Source organism: Pyrus communis, chromosome 1, assembly GCF_963583255.1.
Source record: "Pyrus communis chromosome 1, drPyrComm1.1, whole genome shotgun sequence".
NCBI classification, from domain to species: Eukaryota; Viridiplantae; Streptophyta; class Magnoliopsida; order Rosales; family Rosaceae; genus Pyrus; species Pyrus communis.
Window position 1 is genome coordinate 3509621 of NC_084803.1, and position 16813 is coordinate 3526433.

General features: G+C 38.7%; 1 pseudogene; it reads right to left on the reverse strand.

Annotated features, from left to right (window-relative positions):
- Window positions 1–9596: 9596 nt before the first annotated feature.
- Window positions 9597–14616, reverse strand: LOC137729689 (glutamate receptor 2.7-like; annotated as a pseudogene).
- Window positions 14617–16813: the final 2197 nt, after the last annotated feature.

The window sequence follows — 16813 nt, forward strand, 5'->3', positions numbered from 1 at the left end:
CTTCAAATTCCAATAAAAAACAGTGACTCCATTTCCTTCACCCTTAAACCCAAAATTTCCCAATTGATATGGACATCCACAGACCATTTTAGATTTTAAAGCAAAGTTTATTAATCCCGTTTCAGAATTTAACTACTTCAGCTCCTCAAAGCAGAAGCAGTTTAAGCAGCAAGAATAGCAGGATAACTACTGCATTTCCCAAGCTATTGTGGTCAAGTGATAGTAGTAATAAAAGCCCAGGTTTTGGGTTCAAAAGGTGGTCAAAGTTCACCCGCCTCGGATGGGAGGGGAAGAAGATGATGAACAATCATCTTCTCCTTTAATTTGTCTATTGTTTCAATTTTGTTAGACTTAAATTTAGGGAGTTTTAACCAAACACTTTGGGTATTGTTCACTTTTAACGTTAATGACATTTTTACTCTAAAAAGTCACTCCTGGTACTATTTACTACAACACATTTTTGTCCTTTCGGTTAAAACTCAAAGTTTTCAAGTCATTTTCATTAGTTTTTCTTTAATTTTATCCTTTTTATGTGTGGAAAGACTTGTCTAGCTCTGTAGTTTTAATTGCACTTTAACACTTTATCTAATCTTTCTTGGCTTATTTTTAACTACGCTTTCAAAAATATATGTGGGATCAACACTCACTAAGACTATGTCACATGTGCAATAAATATGATTATAAATTTCATTATGCGTCAACATTCAACAATTAGAGAAAATTAAGTTTAAAAGAAATTGAATAGATGAAAAATAAAAATTGATTAGCCCGACTCATCCAAATCAAACCCACATAAAAAATTAACAGATCTAAGGCAATGGAGAGCGAATTTTGAGTTGCAAGCAGACAACTTTCAAGTTTCAAGGGGCAAACTGAGATCAAAATTGAGTTCCCGGCGGCAAGATGAAACGAATTTTGAGTTTCAGAGAGTAAAATGATGACGTTTGAATTACAGGGAGTAAAAAGAAATTTAAAAATTGAGTTCCAAACACGTGGCTAAAAATAAGTCATCCTTCTTCTAGTATATGGAATTTGGGGTCAGTTAAAATTCAAGAAATGCAGTTGAGATTACTCAACACACTCATATTCCATTGCTGATTATTATATGATGAGTGGGTTAATGTATCTAATTATTGAAAGACACTTACATTAATCAAAAATATATTTGATCATAGGGTTTTTTTGTCATGTTTGAATACTCTCTCTTGGATGGTTTGGAATTCATGGCCGGGGGTGAGGGAGGCTAAGAAACTTATTTATAAGATGATAATCAGTAGGATGTTCAATATAACAACAGTCCATTTGAAAATTCAAACGCAGAAGAAATGTCCCCTACTGCTGATTCGCTGACTTCTGATGAGGAGGTTTTTCAAAGAAATTTCCCATTACCTTAGTCTTAAGTAAGGGGGAAGGTGGCACTGTGCAATTTTGGAGAGTTTTTTCAGTGTGACCGGTACACGAGATGTTACACCACGTGTCATTATACAAATTTTGGGATATGTGTGCTAAAAAGTTAATAACTTAAAAAGTAAAATTTCTCACCACTACTATTAAAATACATGGTGTATCACTTGTGTTTCCGTCACAACTAAAAATTTCTCGCAATTTTAAGTTAATTTCAGTTTATTTACAAAATTACCACTTGGTCGATTTCAGCCCCAATTTCGCTTTATTTACAAGATTGCCACTGGACTTATTACTTCAGAACGGTATTTCGTCTGGACTTGGAATTGGGGGGAGAAAGGGAAGGGGGGCAGAAGGGTACGGGTTGGACTTTGAGGGAGAGGTTCGCCGGGATTTAGGGGAGAGGGGAGAGGATTTTTGGCTTTGCCACTCGTTTGCCCTCCTTTTCCACGCGTGTCTTCTCTTCTTCGTGAACCACAGCCTCTCTCTCTTCTGGACTCTTATTTCCGTTTCTGTTTCTGTCTCACAAACCCTTTTGTTTCTTTCAAACCTCTCCTTGCCTTGCTCTCCGAACAACCAGCAGCGCCCAACTCTCTCTCTCTCTCTCTCTATCTCTCTCTCTCCTTCTCTTTCCAAAATTCCTGGTCGGACCAAAACTTCAGACCTGAAACCACCCCAACGAAGGTTAACAAAAAAACAGAGGAAAATCCAGTAATTAATTTATGTATGGTTTTTTCCTTTTTTTCTTCTTCTTCTATTTATGGTAAATGCAAAATATTGGACAGTTGATTGTGGTTGGTGGGTTGATCTAGGTTTTGTTGATTGCTGGAATTTTGGTCGTAGTGGTCCAGATTTACTTGCTCATGGTCTTCTCATTGCTGTACTGTGAAAAGAAAAGATGGATAATTTAGTGCCAACTGTACTTAATTCAATGGAGATTTGCTAGGTTTTTAATACGATTAGGTTAATTGGATGAGTTTGGTGCAGAGTTTGGATGAGTTACTGTGAAAAGAAAAGATGGATAACCGTGATTATTATAACCCTAAACTATAACCGTTAAATCCGATAATCGTGGATAATTGTCTGAATGGATTGGATTTGGATTTAGGTATATTTTAGGTATGGAGAAAAACAGTGATTATTATTCGGTAATAGTTCTGGATATGGTTTATCTATCTCCAAATCCAAACCGAATAATATATATTATATATAATATTAAATTATTAAAATATATTTATATATATATATATATATTTATTTATTATTCACTCAATTCATTACCTTGACAATACAAAACTTACATTTTGTGGAAAAGTTCAAAAGTTTTAATATGAATCAAAATCTATGAGAATTTAATGATACTTATGAGAGATATCAAAGATCAAACCAACATTATCAACGTTTAGCTTTAATTTTTATGCTTCACAAGATCCATTCATTAAATCATTTTATACATCAAATATTTAATGATGAAATTAATATTTACTAAATTATCATACGTCAATTGAATGAATATATATTTTTTATTAACGAAGATGGATTTAACCGTTAACCGATAGGGAATCCGTTACCAGGTAGGTATGGTTATGGATAATCCCCGATAGTTAATTTCCTGTTATGAATATGGTTAGTTTTCGTGGTTATGAGGATGGATACAGTATTTCCGTTCCTAAATCAAACCGTTGCCATCTCTAATATACATATACAATCTTTATTCCATAAGGAAATAAATAAAGGACACAAACAATATCCTGCCAAATAAAGGACTCCTAATATTTACAATATTTTACATTCCTTTTTTCCCTTATATACCGACTCACGATTTACAGTTTCATCATCATTCCTAAAAAACAAGCGTGAATGGTTTTTCTTAATTTGCATACAAGAAGAGAATTAACTAATGCAATATTTTGATTTGACCAAACTCCTCAGTTTGGTCCCTAACAATGAAAATCTATAAATATAATTAACTTCGACCACCGCACATCAAATGTGATCTTTCCGTCTGAATTTAATCAATAATTTTGTTTGTGTGTTGATGTGGCACACGTTCGGTCTCACAAGTCTATTAATGTGGTGGATGTAGTGAGTCAACAATAGAGTTTCACCCTAGCTACATCCACCGCTTCAGTTCCTAGTGTCTTGACCTCAAAAATATCAAAGGTCAGTGGCACCTCAGCATCTTAAGTCTAATAATTTGGGAGAGAAAACCCTTGATTACAGTATCAGAAAGGTAAATGAAACTTCTGGGTTTTGCTCTAAGAGTTTAGTAATTGCATAATTGGCGACGGTAAAAAATTTTGATTAACTGGTATCAACACAATGTCACCTAAAAAAAGTTACCTCCAATGAAGCTTCTTCTTCGTGATCCATCGAGATTGTAGCTTCATTTTTTCAAGTAAATCTCTTGGGCTGGCCAGAACTTTCAATTCACACTTCCTCCAAAAAGAAAAAACCAATTTCATTTTTTCCTTCTGGTGCCATGTATGAATTAAACAAGTCACTTATTGTAGCTCTAGCATACCGACTGACATTGGTGAATTCTTGATGAATACCATATCTTCTCTCTTTCAAGCAATAATCTCGGTGGGATAGTTCCAAGAAACTCTAGACGTCAGTGGAAATCAAATCAAATTCAAAGGTCAGCTTCCTGAATCTGTTGCCAACTGCACAAAATTAGTGGTTTTAAACCTTGGATACAATCAGATAACGGATACCATCCCCTGCTTCTTGAAGAATGTTTGTTCTCATTCTGCGATCCAATAAATTCTACCAAGGCATTGGATGTCCGTCCGGATACCCAATGCAGTTGAATGTTAAGTGTAAGCGATTTGAATTTAGGCAATGAGATTAATTGGGATGTTCTGAGTGTTGAAATTGGATATGTTGTTGGCCTTGAAGTTGTCATTTGGCTCACTCATGTTTTGTGACGGATGGAGGAACTGGTATTACCAAGCTTTGGAGAACGTATTCTTTCTGAAAAGCTTGAGGTTCATGCATGGAGATGAAAGCTGCTAAATTTACAACCAACAAACCGCAAGCTTAAATCTGTTGGTAGTAAAAATCTAAAACACACAGGGTCTTACAAAGTAATGATATGTAAGTAACATTAGCATACCTCCAACGAAGATTCTTCTTCATGATCCATGGATATTGTAGCTTCCAGGGGCCTGAAAGAGTAATTTTCTGGAACGGTCATACAATAATCTTATTTAGCTTACCTCATCAGAAAAAGATGGCATTCTTAAACCGCAATATTTGAACACTGAATTTAAGGGCTGAAATTCTGACATTCACTTCGTAGAAACAATCAATCACCTCCAGATGGCGAAGGGATGATCCACCAACAATGTCGAAGTGGGGTGGAGTCAAATAGACATTGAAAGGATTTTAAACAACTTGGTTTAAGTGAAAGATTTTAGAGTCATGTAAAATTTTGCAAAGTCTGTATGGATTTGAAAGGATATAAAAAAATAAAAAATAAAGACTCATAATACAAACTTTCATGGATTTGAAAGGATTTTAGAAGACTCATATTACATAAATTTGAGGTAGTTTCTTTTTTTGTTATCTCTGTCATGGCTGCATCAACCAATACCGTGCCCTCCTCGTGGAGCCATAACTCCATTATAATCCACTGTCTACAAACCCATCTTACACAGTAGGAGTGCAAAATGGATAGTAAAGCTTGATTGCTTCCATGAATATTTCCTTCAAATTCCAAGAAAAAACAGTGACTCCATTTCCTTCACCCTTAAACCCAAAATTTCCCAATTGATATGGACACCCACAGACCATTTTAGATTTTAAAGCAATGTTTATTAATCCGTTTCAGAATTTAACTACTTCAGCTCCTCAAAGCAGAAGCAGTTTAAGCAGCAAGAATAGCTGGGTAACTACGGCATTTCCCAAGCTATTGTGGTTAAGTATAGTAACAAAAGCCCAGGTCTGGGGTTCAAAAGGTGGTCAAAGTTCACCCGCCTCGGGTGGGAGGTGCTAATTAGGGCTTATTTTGAGGTTTAATTTCCTGAAATCATTCTTCTTATCAATGAGGAAAATATATAATGTACAAGAGTGATTTACAAAGAAAGAAACATAAAATAACCTAATTACAATCTGATTACAAAAACTCAAATAGGTAACTAAACTAATTACAAAAGGTCAACCATCCAACATTCCCCATCAAGTTGGTGTATAAATGTCGTTCATGCCCAACTTGACAAGAGAGTTGTAGAACGCTTGACTTGCAACAACTTTAGTTAAGATATCTGCCAATTGATCCTCTAACTTTATGAACGGGAATTGAATAATATTCCCATCCAACTCCTCCTTAATGAAGTATCTGTCAACTTCCACATGTTTTGTGCGATCATGTTGAATTGGGTTGTGTGAGATATTGATAGCTGCTTTATTATCACAAAATAAATCCGAGGCTGAATTCGAAGTATACCTGAGTTCACCAAGTAACCCTCTGAAGTCATAATAGTTCACATACTCCTTTTGCCATACCCCTGTATTCCGCATCTGCACTTGATAAAGCAACCACTTTCTGTTTCTTACTCCGCCAAGTCACTAAGTTTCCTCCCACAAATGTAAAGTAACCAAATGTGGACCGACGATCAGTAACGTTATATGCCCAATTTGCATCGGTGTAACCCTCTATTCGGCAATGATCATTCTTGGAAAACATGATGCCTCTACCCGGTGAAGACTTCAGGTATCGTAGGATGCGTTCAACCGCATCCATATGTGCCTTACTTGGAGAATGCATAAATCGACTAACAACACTTACTATGGGGGTGTCAGCCGGTTTACAATCAAGTATTTCGGTTTCAGCTAATAAGTCTAGAACATAATTTCTTTGAGACAGAAATATACCATGTTTAGATTGAGTTACTTCTATCCCTAAGAAATATTTCAAACCACCAAAATCTTTCATCTCGAACTCAGTTGCTAGGTAATCTTTGAGCCTTGAGATTTCCTCTTTGTCGTCACTAGTAACAATCATATCATCCACATAGATGATAATTGCCGTCAATTTCCCCATTCGACGTTTTAAGAAAAATGTATGATTGGAATTGCTCTGCCTGAACCCATATTTTCTCATAGCCGTCCAGAACCTACCAAACCATGCTTGAGGTGATTGTTTCAACCCATACAACACTTTATTCAACTTGCGCACTACTCTGGGTTGTAAAACCGATGCATAACCAGCTGGAATATCCATATACACTTCTTCTTTAAGATTACCATGTAAGAAAGCATTTTTCACATCAAATTGTTGTAATGGCCAATCTAAATTGGCCGCCAATGAAAGCAAGACTTTTACTGTATTAATCTTTGCTACCGAGGTAAATGTCTCTGTATAATCAACACCATACGTCTAAGTGTATCCCTTGGCCACCAATCGTGCTTTGTATCGTTCAACAGACCCATCAGCTTTGTACTTGATGGTGTACACCTATCGACACCTAACTCTCTTCTTTCCTCGGGGAAGTGGAACTAAATCCCAGGTTTGGTTTTTCTGGAGTGCAGCCATTTCTTCCTCTATTGCCTTGGTCCATCAATCGTCAGATAGTGCCTCCTTCAATGAACTTGGTGTGCTATCATTAGTTATTTGTAGTACAAAAGCTTTGTCGGGTTCTGATAACTTTTGTGATGACACATAGTTGGCAATGGGGTATTTAGAGCCCTTCGTTGTGTCCGGTGAATATCAATTAGGTGGTTTTCCCTAGTTGTGCCTGAAAGGTAATTGATAATTTAGAATAACGATATCATTAACAGGGATAATAAAGTTTACCTCAGGAATATTCTCAGGAGTATGATCATCTGGTGGTATTATGTTTGGAGACGAATGGGAGTAGTATCAATAGAAGTCTCAAAGTTGACAAATGGTAGCATTTTTATCATGGGTGAGGACGACATTGCGGTGCCTGCCGTTGATTCTGTGGGCAGCACTACGGCTGCTTTTGGTTGGGCTGGCAGCGCAGCTGCTATAGGCTCGGCTAGTGGCAGTGGAAGATCAACAATATCATTCATGATCTAATCCTTCTCGTTATGCAGTATCATTTGGGAATCCGTACCTCGTGTAACATCCCACATCGCTCAGGGGAGTGATCCTTAAATGTATATTCCCATCCCTACCTAGCACGATGTCTTTTGGGAGCTCACTGGCTTCGGGTTCCGTAGAAACTCCGAAGTTAAGCGAGAAGGAGGCTAGAGCAATCCCATGATGGGTGACCCACTGGGAAATTGCTCGTGAGTTCCCAAAAACAAAACCGTGAGGGCGTGGTCAGGGCCCAAAGCGGACAATATCGTGCTACGGTGGTGGAGCGGGCCCGGGAAGTGATCCGCCCTGGGCCGGGATGTGACAAATTTGGTATCAGAGCCTAACCTTGGCTACGTGTGTGCCGACGAGGACATCGGGCCCCTAAGGGGGGTGGATTGTAACATCCCACATCGCCCAGGGGAGTGATCCTTAAATGTATATTCTCATCCCTACCTAGCACGAGGCCTTTTGGGAGCTCATTGGCTTCGGGTTCCGTAGGAACTCCGAAGTTAAGCGAGAATGGGGCTAGAGCAATCCCATGATGGGTGACCCACTGGGAAGTTGCTCGTGAGTTCCCAAAAACAAAACCGTGAGGGCGTGATCAGGGCCCAAAGCGGACAATATCGTGCTACGGTGGTGGAGCGGGCCCGGGAAGTGATCCGCCCCGGGCCGGGATGTGACACCTCGGATTCCCGATTCGTCAGTTCCAGTTATCCTTAAATATTATATTCTATAACTCATTAGGGTTTGATGATGATCCAACGGTCAGATTGGCGATTCATCCAATGATCAAGTGATGTATTGTAATGAAACTATGTTTAAACAATCAAACCACACCATACGGATATCAAATCTGATATAAGGACATCAATTTAGCTTAAGATAGCATTGGTGGCCCACTGGCCAGGCGTCGCCGTAGGTGGCGGTTTACGACGAACGAAAATCCGATTTTCCAACTAACTCTAAAAATTACCAAATTTTACAGAAATGTAGATCTCAATGAGTAGAGCAAGTTTCATACCGTGACTAAGGCCAGTTTAGCTGGGAAATACCTCAAATCGCCCACGAATGGCTGGAACCCCAGAATTGGGTGTTCTTGATTCGATGCCAAAACAAACTCTGACGCCCCAACCAATGCATGGGATTTGTTCCTGAGATTGAAGAAAGTCTTTTGGTGGTGGTGGTCAACGGTAATCATTGTCGGATTCAACGGAAAAATGAGAAATCCACGGGAAAACCATGGACTTTATGGCTTCGGTTTGTAAAATTGGGTTACAAATTGATAAATATAATACCACAAAGATGTTGGGTTCGTTGAGGGCTTTCCATGGACACCAAAATCACCTGAATCGGACATCAAACGGAAGAGATACAACTGGGTCAACAAATCGGGTCAGGGTTTGAAATCGGGTCAAGGTTGCATGTTTGCTTTTCCTCCTTCCTTTTTCTGATTGGCTCCCTTAACTCACATAAATATGATTGGCCTCTTTCTATGGGAGTTTAAAATAAATTTAAAATCTATAGTTTAGTAACACAACTTCAAATGTCTGTATCTATATCGTTATAATTCGAACTTGCAAACGGCTTTCCTTTATGCGTTCGTAGTTTCAAGATCTATTCAAATACGTTACTTGTGACCTTGAAAGGTCAACGAATTTTAGATAATTACTTTCCAAACTTCAAACTTCGTAACTAATTTAATTAAAATTTAAATCCAAATAATTTAATATAATTTCTCAAAAAATAATATAAAATCTCAACAATACAAATATGTAGATTATAACAGTGAAATCCAGGAAAGGGATTTCACAGATGTAATTCTGTGTGTTGTATCATCTCATTGTATCTTTATTTATAGTAGTATGATAGGTTAAATCATTATTCTAATATGATTACAACTCTAATAGGAATTTAACTACTAAAGTGAATATACAAAGATATTCCTATATACATTAGAATTTACACAATCACATTCCTAATACAATAGGACTGTAACTACTAAAGTGAATATACAAAGATATTCCTATATACACTAGAATTTACATAATCACAATTCTAATACAATAGGACTGCAACAGGGAGAATATATATTGACACAATAATCAATAGTTTTCTTGGTCAATGATCTATTCTAATTTAGGGTTTAGTTCTGTCACTCAGCACTTGGGGAGGAAGTAACTCAATACCATATTCATGAGTACTACTGTCTTGGGTTGCTTGACCATTGGGACTCAGATCACCACCATGCACGGAAGAATTAGGAGTTCCCACCAGCTCTTGATGAACAATGTGCGGTCCAGTGGGGTCGGGAGAGCTTGATGATGACCTTGGGGGACGGCTGCTGTTTGGTGAAGATTCAGCCACAGCTATACCATGATCACTATCTTGCAGCGTGCTCTTCCTAGAAATATCCGAAGTCAGGTCTTTTCCGTAATATACTCTTAATATTTCCTGAATTCTTGTCCAAAATGAGGCTTCTGTATCTGCGCGTGTCAAGATGTGGCTATGCTCATAGAGGAACATAGCTGTAAATATGAGGACTGCCAGTGATGAAACAACACCAGCAACGATGAAGAGGCCCCAAAAGCTATCAAGACTAAGAGTGTTGGAACTTCCCACGGTGTCGGAGTTTGAACAACTTTCATTTTTCTTCAACCACTTATCTTCGATGGCCTTCATTTTATCTCCCTCGTGCACTTTAGTGATTGCAGTTGAAAAATCACGCGTGAGAGGCGAACCTTTTTGAAGGACCTGCGGAAAAAAAAAAATCACACATCAGAAAACATGTACTAGTTAAGGGAGAGAAGCCCAGAAAGAGAACAAGTGGACTTACAAATGCAAAACCATCAGTTTTGAATGTTTGCTTGACGATGGTATATTTTGAACAATAAGTCGAAACAAAAAGTTTCATGTAGGGCGTTTCATCAAAAGCAGCGGAAAGACCTCCGTTTTCATTCCCGTCTTGAAGAAGTTCATCCAATTCTTCTCTAGAATAATAGGCCCTAAGTTTATCATCCTGAAATCCCACTTGCTTCAGAATCCCATAAACAAAAGAATTTCGTCGGTAGCCAACCTTGTCCCCATTCTTAATGAGCGTGTTTACATCAGTGACGGTTGGTTGGAGCTGCTGGACGGTTAATATTGACGTTAAACTGGCAGTATAACTTTGCGTTAGTATGAGAACAACAAAGCACCATACGATCATTACAAATCTAGCCAAGTTGCTCAACACTGGCTCCCCTGTTTCAAAATTTCAAAACAGATACGGCATTAACGAGTCGTTGAAAAAACAATTGCTTTGCTTAGTTCATAGAGTGCATATCAATTGTCTCTACACCATCAATGATCACTAAAGAATGATTAACATGAGGGGAACTTACGATGTACGAAAAACAAGGTTGAGAAGGAGAACCAAAAGCTTGTGCCAATTTGGTGATGTGGAGGCCCCTGAAAGTCTCTGTTTTTTGGGTGTTCAAGAAACCAGACCACAAAACCAATGAAAATAAAAAAGCAGCAGCTGGTTACCCAAAGGTCCCAGGTCAAAGGCTTCAAGAACACCCAGGTGTTTTTCGCACCAGTGTTTCCTTTGGCAGGCACAACCATTGATACCCCCGCTTCTGTGTACGGCAATGTAAAGTCAACATACAAGGATCTATTTGCTCTAATGGTAATATCTCCAACCACAGCATCATAGTTCTGTCAAGTAAAAGTGCAAATGTTTACATAATGTCGATGGAATAAACTGTAAAATAATAGGGGAAAAAAGAAAGAAGAACTCGTAGAATAAGAGTTTTTACCCCGAGAGCTACTTGATAGACCATATCATTGTAACTTCCAGCTCCTTCACCATTAGGCTTCGTGAAGGGATGAAACTCAAGAGGAACTGAGTACGGCAATGCCTCTATTAAAGCGTTAAAGACATCTATGCAGTATCCACTGACATTAGTTGTGCCAGTTCTGGAATCATTTTTTACAGTTACAAATTCATAATACGCTATCTTCGCCGGGACTAGAATTTTTAAGGTCCCGTTCTCACTAATCTGCCAACCCCTTGGAACCGAGGTGCTGTCCCCAGGCCATATAATAGGTCCAAGACTGGCTTTCGAAGTAGAATGTCTGCTTGTACGTTTGTTCGATTTAATGTTTCTTACAATTCCATTTTTGGGTGTCCAATACCCAATCCCTCTTTCCCCATTGTCGTTCACATTAACAATCTGAAAAGTTGATGATTGTAGTTGCCTATTAATAAGGCTGAAATCTCCTGAAAGACCTCTGAATCTTGTACCTGATAATTCTCGGACAAGTTCAGGACCACTTTGAGAGACCTCTAATCTCTCCAAACCAGTGGAATTGCCAGAATCTTTCATCTTCTGGAAGCGGAAGTTTGCTGTTCCAACCTTCTCAACTGCCATGGCTAGTGCCCAAGCAGCATCATACGCCCACAATCCAAAAACATCCAATTTAACACTAGGGATAGTTGGATTGTCTTGTCGGAATTTTGTTTGCCATCTAGCTCTAAAACTTTTAAGCTCTTTTGTAATGGGATCATAAGTCTTTAAACCCAACACGCCTTTCACGTCATCTATGTGGACAGAAGGACTCGAGGACCTAAAACTGTTAGTCATCCCATTTGTCATTATCCAAACATAGCCTTCGTCCATCATGCCTAAGTCTTTTGCTTTTGAGAAAAACCGAGAGCCAAGAAAAGGACACATATGCACTATGAAGACCCTGGTTCGCATTGACATCAACTTGCGAAGCTCTGCAACAATTTCCTCATCCGTGGCGGTTGAAGGAATGAAACTCCAGTAGGGCACACGAGCACCAACTGCTTGCAAAGCAGTAGTCAGGTAAGGTATTACTCCCTTTCCGAACTCATTGTCAACACTGATGGGCACTGCTTCAGTCCAACCAAACGCCTGGATGACACTACTAATGGCTTTAACTTGAGATGAGTCATTCTGCGCAATTCGGAAAAAGTATGAACCCTGAAGAGAAGGGCTTGTTGCGGAAAATGAGATTATGGGCACCTGAGCTTTATCTCCAAGCTCAATTACAAAGCTGGCTTGCATTGATGATTCTAACCCTATGATGGCTTGCACTTTCTCATTTTTTATCAAGTCTAGAGCTGTTTCAAAGGTTAAAAATGGAAATTAATTAAACTCTGATGTAACTTCAGCTAGAAATAAGCATTTCTAGAAAATTATAATGGTTGACCACGATACAAATCCAACCCAACCACTTGGTTCTACCCAACTAAGCCTAACTGACCAGGGTCACTTGGACGAGCCGCGTTGGAGCAATTTCAGAAAACAAATAAAATTAAAGACATGTTAATTGAAGGACAACAAAAACAGCACGCACTTGTTAATTAACAAAATTTGAAATTTGATAGTATATATATAAAAAAGAAGTATTATAACTATGAAACCCCACCCCCAATTTTAAAAATTGTTTGGGGTCTTAATGTGTGTGCCCGTGGGGCCCAATTCCCTTTCCCTCTATTTCTTCCCTCTCCCGTGCACTTTACACCTCTCTCAGAGCTCTCTCTCTCCTTCCCCCGAAGCTCTCTCGGAACTCTCACTCTCTTTCACTTTTTCACCCTCTGTCTCTCTCTTGAACCTCTCCCTCTTACTCCCCTTCCCGATCGAACCCACACGCACCTGAGCCACCACGACGACAGCGCAGCACCACCAGCAGCTGTGGAGCTCGGTGATGTCTATAAACCCAGGAAAACCCATGGCGCACCCGTGACCCTTGAACCCAGATTTCCGGCCATCTTCGTCCTTTTCACGGCAAACCAAAGGTAATGATCTCTCCCTTTTGTCTCTACCTTCGATTTCCTAGTTAGATCGTAGAGTATAGGGGAGTTTTGCCGTCGACCGGAGCACGGAAGGCTCCGGCCTTCTTCCCCGGCAAGATACCAAACCCAGGCCCTTTGGGTCGTTTAGCACTCGGGCCTTAGGCTTGTTAGACCCAAAACCCAGCCCGTTTAGTTTTTATTTTTAATTATTTATTTTCTTTCAAAAACCCAAAAGCCTCTGGGCCGGGCATTTAAGCCCAAGCCCTTATTTGTGCAGCCCAGGGCCTTCGGCCCGTTCATCCTAAACCCAAAACCCTAAAACCAGTTAGCCCTAAGGCCCAACCCGGTTCCAACCCTATCCCAACCCGGGTTGACCCGACTCCCGGTCTGTGACAGATCACAGACATTTAGCATCTCCAAGTGAAAGTACCGAACCACACCAAATAACATGGAAGACCCCGACCATTTGAACCAATTGGGAATCAACACCTTTAATATTCTACTAGATAGTGAAACATATTTAAGAGAAGAAAAAAGAAGACACAAAAAAGAGAAGAGGTAGAGAAAGAACCTGCAGTAGCTGCAACAACAACATCTTCTGCAGAGTCCCTTCTGTGTGGGACCAGCCTGGTTTTGTAGCCTGCATGAGAGGCGTAGAAGTCGGCGAGGGCCATGTCAATGCAGCTCATCCCCATTTTCCCAGACCCGGTGTCCAAGTCAAGAACCACTCCCACATGTACTGGGATTAATGTTGTGTTTTGTGCCCCGACGAAGAAAATCCTAAAGAATTGGAAGAAAAGAAAGACGGGTTTGATCATAGGGTTTTTTGTCATGTTTGAATACTCGCTCTTCGATGGTTTGGAATTCATGGCCGGGGGTGAGGGAGGCTAAGAAACTTATTTATAAGATGATAGTCGGTAGGATTTTGAATATAACGACAATCAATTTGAAAATTCAAACGAAGAAGAAATTTCAAAGAAACAAGCTGGTATGGTTTTTCATAATTCCTATTCATTCCTAAGAAATTTCCTCTTCATTCCTAAGAAACAAGCTGGTATGGCTTTTCATAATTCGAATACAAGAAAGAATTGAGTACAGCAGTAGTTACCTCAGAAGAAAAATAAGCAATGGTGGATACTGTGAGTCAATGACAGTTTTGCCAACAGCTACATTGATCCATTCGTGTTGAAGAAATGGCATCCATCAGCGCATTTGAATTTGATTCAATGAACCTTCTTGTAAATTAAAGCAGGAGATTTGGTTTATACTCTGTACTCTAATGATTGTTTTTATATTAAGTAGTTTTCTTGTACTTGTTTTTTAGATGGAATGTCAAGGTTGAGGTTCCATCACAAAATCAATTGACAATATAAAGTAGTCCAACTCCTTAAACTCGCGTGAATGGGCTTGCTTAACTTTAGACGTAGAACATTTCTTCACGAAGCAAATTAATGCAACTTCTGGGTTTTGCTCAAACAGAGTTATAATTGGCAAATGGTTAAATTTTTTGAAAGGTTTGACCAAACCTGGTAAAGAAGAAAAGATGAAGACAAGAAAAACAGGGTTGATCATAGAATTCTTGGTCGTGTTCGTATGCTCTTTTGAATGGGCTGGAATAAATTGATGTTGTTGATGATAAGGAAGTTTCCTCTTACCATTGAGTCACTAGCTGTTGAGCAGGAGGGAATTCGAAGAAATTTCATCCTCATTCTTAAGAAACAAGCGTGTATGGTTTTTCGTTTTGTATACAAGAAGAGAATTTCCTATTCATTCCTAAGAAACAAGCTGGTATGGTTTTTCATAATCCGAATACAAGAAATAATTGAGTAAGGCAGTATTTGCCTTAGAAGAAAAATAAGTAATGGTGGATACAGTGAGTCAGGACAGTTTTGCCGCGGCTACATTGATCCATTGTGTTGAAGAAATGGCATCCATCAGCGCATTTGAATTTGATTCAATGAACCTTCTTCTAAACTAAAGCAGGAAACTTGGTTTATACTCTATACTCTAATGATTTTTTTTATACTAAGTAGTTTTCTTGTACTTGTTTTTTAGATGGAAAGTCAAGGAAAGTCAAGGTTGAGGTTCCACCACAAAATCAATTGATAATAAGAAGTAGTCCAACTCCTTAAACTCGGGAATGGGCTTGCTTAACTTTCAACGTAGAACATTTCTTCACAAAGTAAATTAATGCAACTTTTGGGTTTTGCTCAAACAATTATAATTGGCAAATGGTTAAATTTTTTGAAAGGTTTGACCAAACTTGGTAAAGAAGAAGAGTAAGATGAAGACAAGAAAAACAAGGTTGATCATAGAATTCTTGGTCATGTTCGTATGCTCATTTGAATGGGCTGGAATAAATTGATGGTGTTGATGATAAGGAAGTTTCCCCTTATCACTGAGTCACTAGCTACTGATCAAGAGGGAATTCGAAGAAATTCCATCCTCATTCTTAAGAAACAAGCGTGTATGGTTTCTCGTAACAAGCTGGTATGGTTTTTCATAATTCGAATACAAGAAAGAATTGAGTAAAGCAGTATTTACCTCAGAAGAAAAATAAGTAATGGTGGATACAGTGAGTCAAAACAGTTTTGCCGCAGCTACATTGATCCATTGTGTTTAAGAAATGGCATCCATCAGCGCATTTGGATTTGATTCAATGAACCTTCTTCTAAACTAAAGCAGGAGACTTGGTTTATACTCTATACTCTAATGATTTTTGTTATACTAAGTAGTTTTCTTGTACTTGCTTTTTAGATGGAAAGTCAAGGTTGAGGTTCCACCACAAAATCAATTGACAATATGAAGTAGTCCAACTCCTTAAACTCCCGTGAATGGGCTTGCTTAACTTTTGACGTAGAACATTTCTTCACAAAGTAAATTAATGCAACTTCTGGGTTTTGCTCAAACAGTTATAATTGGCAAATGGTTAAATTTTTTTAAAGGTTTGACCAAACTTGGTAAAGAAGAAGAGTAAGATAAAGACAAGAAAAACAGGGTTGATCATAGAATTCTTGGTCATGTTCGTATGCTCTTTTGAATGGGCTGGGATAAATTGATGGTGTTGATGATAATGAAGTTTTCCCTTTTCACTGTGTCACTAGCTGCTGATCAAGAGGGAATTCGAAGAAATTTCATCCTCATTCCTAAGAAACAAGCTTGTATGATTTTTCAGGGCAAATCCCGATTGAGATTTCGTGCTTGACAAGGTTGATTGTTCTTGATCTTTCTGAAAGTCACTTAAAACTTGAGAACGCCAATTTAAGCATGATGGTGAGAAATCTCCCGGAGCTTGAAGTGATATGTCTTGGATTCTTGATCGGGTATGCACATCAAGGAGTGACTGGTGCCAGGTGTAGGAGATTTCAAAAGTAAATATATAAATTATTATATATATATATATATATATATTAAAAGAGAAAAACATGGTTAACCTAGGGAAAAAAAAAATAACGTGGTACTGTTCATTCACCAGTGTTCTTCCGTTTTTCCCCTTCATCTGCTCTTCAAGTCTGGGGTTTTTTTGTGTTTTCCACAGTAAAATTACGGTTTTGACC